The following is a 7,769-nucleotide window of genomic DNA, read 5'->3' as shown; positions in this document are numbered from 1 at the left end:
TTATTTTGTGTTTTAAGTCATCAATCCTTGCTGGACACACCTATTTGAGAGATCCAAATTTATGTCATGACTTGTTAGAATTGCTCTCTTTGCTTCACTTAAATTTTTATGATCAATGGACTTGCTCTAGTGCTTCACTTATATCTTTTTGAGCACGGCGTGCTTTAGTATTTTTTTTGAAAAATGCTCTCTTGCTTCACTTAGATTTATTTGAGAGTTAGTAATTTTTTTTAACAAATTCTCTCTTGCTTCACTTAAATTAATTTGAGAGAAAGAAAATATATTATGCTCATGATCTTCACTTATATTTGTTGGAGCTTGTCAAAAGCAACACATGAAAATTAGTCCCAAAGTGATAGATATCCAAGAAGGATATAATAAAAACTTTCATGAAGATCATTAGACAAAATAAACTTGATTCGTTGTAATAGTTTTGAGATATGATGATGTGGTATGTGAGTTATGTTGATGAGTAATTATGCTTTAGTAAGAATATTGGTGTTAAGGTTTGTGATTCCCTATGCAAGTACGAAAGTCTATAGTAATGCAATGAAATTATATCCTACTTGTGGTGCATTATTCGGTGTTATTTATGCTTAATGCTTGCTTATGAGATTATTCGTTTCTTAGTTGGTCGCTTCCCAATCTTTTGCTAGCCTTCATTTTGCACTAAGTATGATCACTACTTGTGCATCCAAAACCCTTTAACCTAGTTTTGCCAATTGAGTCCACTATATCTACCTATTGAGGTATTCTTTTGCCATTCTAAGCAAATTTTCATGTGCCATCTCTAATTTTCAAAATAAACTTCTCTTTTATGTGTTTGTTTCGCTCGCGGAGCGGTGAGGGGTGGCTAATATTTTCCATGCTAGATGTGTTATTCTCAAGATGAGTGTTTATTCACTTGTCATTGCACGAGAGTAAGGCAAAGGTATTAGGGATGCCCAGTCCCGAAATGCAAAAAATTGAATTTACTTTATGTTGTCAAATAATAAATTCCTTGTAAAGTGTTGGTATGGAGGGCACCGTGGATACGGTTAGCCATGGAAAGTGAAAGTGAAGGAGAAATTCCCTAGAGGCAATAATAAAGTTATTATTTATTTTCCTTATATCATGATAAATGTTTATTATTCATGCTAGAATTGTATTAACCGGAAACTTAGTACATGTGTGAATACATAGACAAACAGAGTGTCACTAGTATGCCTCTACTGGACTAGCTCATTAATCAAAGATGGTTAAGTTTCCTAACCATAGACATGAGTTGTCATTTGATGAACGGGGTCACCTCATTAGATAATGATGTGATTGACTTGACCCACCCGTTAGCTTAGCACTATGAACGTTTAGTTTATTGCTATTGCTTTCTTCATAACTTATACATGTTCCTATGACTATGAGATTATGCAACTCCCGAATACCGGAGGAACACTTAGTGTGCTATCAAACGTCACAACATAACTGGGTGACTATAAAGATGCTCTACAGGTGTCTTCGATGGTGTTTGTTGAGTTGGCATAGATCGAGATTAGGATTTTTCACTCCGTGTATCGGAGAGGTATCTCTGGGCCCTCTCGGTAACGCACATCACTATAAGCCTTGCAATCAATGTGATTAATGAGTTTGTTATGGGATGTTGCATTACGGAATGAGTAAAGAGAATTGCCGGTAACGAGATTGAACTAGGTATTGAGATACCGACAATCGAATCTCGGGCAAGTAACATACCGATGACAAAAGGAACAACGTATGTTGTTATGCGGTTTGACCGATAAAGATCTTCGTAGAATATGTAGGAACCAATATGAGAATCCAGGTTCCTCTATTGGTTATTGACCGGAAGTGAGTCTCGGTCATGTCTACATAGTTCTCGAACCGTAGGGTCCGCATGCTTAACGTTCGGTGAGGATCGGTATTATGAGTTTATGTGTTTTGATGTACCGAAGGTAGTTCGGAGTCCCGGATATGATCACAGACATGACAAGGAGTCTCGAAATGGTCGGTACATAAAGATTGATATATTGGACGGATATGTTCGGACACTGGAAGTGTTCCGGAGAAGTTTCGGATAAAACCGGAGTGCCGGAGGGTTATCAGAACCCCTGGGGGAACTAATGGGCCTCTATGGGCCTTAGTGGAGAGAGAGGGGTGGCTAGGGCAGGCCGCACGCCCCCTCCCCCTTGATTCCGAATTGGACTAGGAAGGGGGGCGCCCCCCTTTTCCTTTCCCCTCTCCCTCACCTTCCTTCCCCCTCTCTCCCTTTTGGTGGTAACCTACTAGGACTTGGAGTCCTAGTAGGATTCCCCTCTTGGGGGAGCGCCAAGGAGGGCCGGCCGGCCTCCCCCTTCCTCCTTTATATACGTGGGGAGGGGGCCACCCTAGAACACACAAGTTGATTGTTTAGCCATGTGCGGTGCCCCCCTCCACAGATTTACACCTCGGTCATATCGTTGTAGAGCTTAGGCGAAGCCCTGCATCGGTACCTTCATCATCACCGTCATCACGCCGTCGTGCTGACGAAACTCTCCCTCGACCTTAGCTGGATCTAGAGTTCATGGGATGTCACCGAGCTGAACATGTGCAGATCGCGGAGGTGCCGTACCTTCGGTGCTAGGATCAGTCAGATCATGAAGACGTACGACTACATCAACCACGTTGTCATAACGCTTCTGCTTACGGTCTACGAGGGTACGTGGAGAACGCTCTTCCCTCTCGTTGCTATGCATCACCTAGATGGATCTTGTGTGTGCATAGGATTTATTTTTTTGAAATTACTGCATTCCCCAACAGAAAGTTATGGTGGAAAAAGGAATAAACTTTATTTTCTGTTTGAGAACCGCCTATGATATATCTATGCATGGAAAGTATTGGGAACTCTAAGTCGTTTTCGTTGGTGTGATGGATACACCTCTCAAAATGTTTTTATCTCTAAGTTTTCCTCTTTGAGCTCTGGCACCTCTACAAATCGCTACTCCCCTCTGCGAAGGGCCTTTCTTTTACTTTATGCAATTTTTATTTTTGAATTCGAGTCTGCTTCTTCTCTTATAAAAGCACCAACTAGGAGGTAATATGATCGTACTTAAGTATTGGGTGTAGCTAATATTCAAGTGTGTTTCATGAATGGATCAATGTTTGAGCATGATGGGCTAGGGATAGCTTATTTTAACGTTGATATTTTGAAAGACATGGTTGCTAGTTGATATGCTTGAGTATCTAAATTATCATGTCAAAACTAGACTATTTCTTTGAACAATATAAAAGTCCAAATGTCCATGCAATAAAGAAAGAAATATGATATGACATGATAGGCAACATTCCACATCAAAAATTCTGTTTTTATCACTTACCTACTCGAGGACGAGTAGGAGTTAAGCTTGTGGATGCTGATACGTCTCCAACATATCTATAATTTTTTATTGTTCTATGCTGTTATATTATCAATCTTGGATGTCTTATAATCATTTTATATCATTTTTTGGTACTAACCTATTGACATTGTGCCAAGTGCCAGTTCTTGCTTTTTCCATGTTTTTTACATCGCAAAAAATCAATATCAGACGGAGTCCAAATGCCACAAAACTTTACGAAGATTTTTTATGGACCAGAAGGAACATATTTGGACCTGGTTGCACCTGGGGGGAGTCCCGAGGAGGGGACAACCTACCAGGGCACGCCAGGAGGCCCAGGTGCGTCCTGGTGAGTTTTGCCCACCTCGGGTGCCCTCCGGACCGCCTCTTTGCTCTATAAATAGCCCAATATTTACAGAACCCTAGGGGAGTTGGCAAAATATTCATCCAGGCGCCGCAGAGTCCAGAACCACCATATCCAATCTAGACACCATCTTGGATGGGGTTCACCACCTCCATTGGTGCCTCTCCGATGATGCGTGAGTAGTTCTTTGTAGACCTTTGGGTCCGTAGTTAGTAGCAAGATGGCTTCATCTCTCTCTCTCTCTTGATTATCAATACAATGGTCTCTTGGAGATCCATATGATGTAACTCTTTTGCGATGTGTTTGTTGGGATCCGATGAACTTCGAGTTTATGGTCAGATCTATCTTTTTTATATCCATGAAAGTTATTTGAGTTTCTTTGATCTCTTATATGTACGATTGCTTATAGCCTCATATTTCTTCTCCGATATTTGGGTTTTGTTTAGCCAACTTGATCTATTTATCTTGCAATGGGAAGAGGTGCTTTGTAGTGGGTTCGATCTTACGGTGCTTGATCCCAGTGACAGAAGGGGAACCGACACGTATGTATCGTTGCTACTAAGGATAAAATGATGGGGTCTATCTGTACATAGATACATCTTGTCTACATCATGTCATTGTTCTTATTGCATTACTCCGTTTCTCCATGAACTTAATACACTTGATGCATGCTGGATAGCGGTCGATGTGTGGAGTAATAGTAGATGCAGGCAGGAGTCGGTCTACTAATCTTGGACATGATGCCTATATAATGATCATTGCCTGGATATCATCATAATTATTTGAAGTTCTATCAATTGCCCAACAGTAATTTTTTCACCCACCGCTTTGCTATTTTTCTCGAGAGAAGCCACTAGTGAAACCTACGGCCCCCGGTGAGGGAGTCCTAGATTACGGGGTCCTTGATACGTCCATTTTGCATCATGCTTTTATATCGATATTTATTGCATTATGGGCTGTTATTACACATTATGTCACAATACTTATGCCTATTCTCTCTTATTTTACAAGGTTTACGTAAAGAGGGAGAATGCCGACAGCTCGGATTCTGGGCTGGAAAAGGAGCAAATATTAGAGACTTATTCTGCACAGCTCCAAAAGTCCTGAAACTTCACGGAAGTCATTTTTAGAATATATAAAAAATAATGAGCGCAAGAAGTTCCAGAGGGGGCCACACCCTGCCCACGAGGGTGGGGGGCGCGCCCCCCTGCCTCGTGGGTCCCCTGGTGGCCCTCCGATGCCCATCTTCTGCTATATGGAGTCTTTCGATGAGGAAAAAAATCATAAGCCATCTTTCCGGACGAGACTCTGCCGCCACGAGGCGGAACCAATCTAGGGTCGGCAAAGGACGTGCCCCTGTTGCAGGGCCGCATCCGAGATCTCCTAGAAAGAGACATCAGTCTGGTCGTGGTGACGCAGGTTATGTTAATTCGCCGAGTTCTGCCCTACAAACGTCGCCCCCTCCGCCTGTGGGAGTTCAACCCGGAGGGACCACGAGTTCTCCAACATTTTCTTGGCATGACGCCCGTGGAGATGTACAAATTGTTCTTCGGACCACAAGTACTGTGTCCGGATTCTACGGAGGACGCAGGTCTGAGCTGCAATCGTCCGGATACTCAAGTAAGTAGCCTTGTGCCCGGACTCGCTATCCGTATATTTATCATAAAATTGCCCCTAAAAGAGCTGTCCTTTAAACAGGAGTGGATAGCGAAAGCAAAGCTAATCAGGTGTCCGGCCCCCCTCCCTGAGACCACGCCGGGTCCCGTGCTAGTCAGGATGTTGGAGGTTGTACCTTCAAAGGAAAGCGAGGGAGGGGACAAGGAAGCTACAGCCTCCTCAAAGGAGGTTGTCCGGAAGGGAGGAATCAAAAATTCCTCTCCTCAGGGGAAGAAGAGGCCCGCCTCTGAAGACCCGGAGACCATGGCCTCAAAGCAGGGGAAGAAATCTTCGCCAGAGGGTCTTGTGCTGGGGGATACTTCGGCCGAATTATGCCCTCAAGGGGATCAGCCCTCCACCGAGCCATAAGTAGAGAGGAGTTTTCTTTTTAAGAAATGAGAGAAATCCTTGCTTTATATCTGAGAAAAGTAATCAAAAATTTACCTTGTAGCTCGAACCTTAGCCCTGCTCAGCAGAGCTCGTCTTCGGGGGATCTTCTTCCGGAGATGATGGAGAGCGGAACGCCTCCCCCTGCCATACCGCCTTGCGAGGCGGGCGACCCTGAGGTATCGTCGTGGAGGGTTTCTCCGAATCCGGCAGGGCTGGAAGGTAGTCATATGGCCCCCCAAAGCCCTCCGCGTCCGGCCTTCGAAAAGGGCCATCGGACGAGTCTGGCGCCGTCTGGTGCGCGGTCGGAGGAGCTGAAGGATCTACTAGGGCGAGCATCTATCTCAGAGGAGCACCGTGCATTGATGGGTACGGTGATTGAGAGGATTTCATCCGCGGAGAGCGGATTGCACGAGGCCGTCAGGAGTTTACTGACAGGTTTTGAGGTACGCGAAATAATGTACCCTTTTTGGACAGTTGCACATAAATAAGATGCACCCTGTGTAGATAGTAGCCCCTGAGACTCTGTGCGTTCTCAAAAGTGGCGGCGCGCAGAGGATCATAATCCCAGGTCTAACATGCCGCCTTCATACGTAGGTGGCGAAGTGTCCGGTGGCCAGCCGGACTGATGAAGTTGCCGAGCTAAAGCGGCAACTTGACATGGCAGATGCCGACATCGCGCTTGTCAACAAGCGGCTTGACGAGGCACAAGGTATGTAATTCCTCCGGTGGCACCTAGTAAGAGGAGCTTTATGCCAGTATCTTACAATGTGTGCGCTTGATGCAGATGGTGTTGCTGCCATGGAGAATCTTCGGGCGGAGCTTGCCCGAGCCAAGGAGCAAGCTAGGAAAAGTGATGCGGCTGCCTTAAAGGCAATTGAAGAGCTGAAAGCCGAACAGGCTGCTCACTGCCGAAGAAAGAAAGAAATGGCCGAGATGGCCGTGAAGCTGAAGAACGCTGCTGACCGTTGCAAGCTTCTTGAAAAAGAAGATCGGGCGGAACAGATGGACCTGTAGAAGGCCGTTGCCGATGCCAAGGATGCTCGCTCTGCGATGAGAGCTATGAAGGAGGAGCTGCGTTAGGCCGGAGAGATCGCGGCTGGAAAGACCTTTATGCTGCGGAGGAAGTTCTGTGATCCTAAACATGCTCCGTTAGACCGGATGTGGAGTACGGCGGACACCTATCTGGATTTGGCAGCGAGTGCCGCAGATGCAGCCGAACACTTCCGAGATCAACAAGATCGCGAAGTGGAAAAGCTCTTTTGCTTGCAGTTCCACAATCCAGAGCGTCCACTGACATTAGCCGATCGTTTGGCCGAATGGGCCGAGCTAAATAGGTTGTCCGGACTCGCCATGAAGTATGTCATGAGTCATCTGTGGCCAGAGAGGCCAGAGCCGAAGAGTTATGTCAACTTAGTGCAGTAGTTCCTTGGTGCGGCGCCGCATATCAATGCGATGAAGAGGTCAACGTGCATAGAGGGTGCGCGGATGGCTCTTGCCCGTGTGAAGACATACTGGGCGGAAATGGAGGCCACCGCTGTTGCATCCCCAGACTCGGATGGAAGCCGAGTACCTGCCGAGCACTATTTTCAGGAAGTTCTGCAAGGCGCTCGTTTAATAGAGACGCAATGCTCGAAGGATACTATATTCAAATAGCATATATTATTGTAAAACAATATTTTGATAAATTGTAGAAGCTTTTTATACTTGTGCCTGCAAGTATTATAATGCCTCCTGTGCGGCCGTTTAACATATATGTGTATATAATCTGAAAGATGGCAGTCGTCGGCTTCAGCCCCCACGCACATAATGCGGGGATTTTCGTAGAAGGCGCATTTTCACACTTGATCCAACGTCTTGGTCCTACAAAGGAGGTGATAGCGCAGCGAACTAGGCAATTGGACTATGATGCTTTATCACTTTCACTTAGCCATAGGAGTTTGACAGTGAGGCTACTTATATAGCCCCTGGTGGCGCCTGCGCTCGCCCGAACTCGGGGCGCGTATGTGCCTGGC

The sequence above is a fragment of the Triticum urartu genome, chromosome 2A (genome assembly GCF_056163025.1).
Source record: "Triticum urartu cultivar PI428250 chromosome 2A, HENAU_Tu73, whole genome shotgun sequence".
Lineage (NCBI taxonomy): Eukaryota > Viridiplantae > Streptophyta > Magnoliopsida > Poales > Poaceae > Triticum > Triticum urartu.
Note: the sequence above shows the minus strand (reverse complement) of the source record.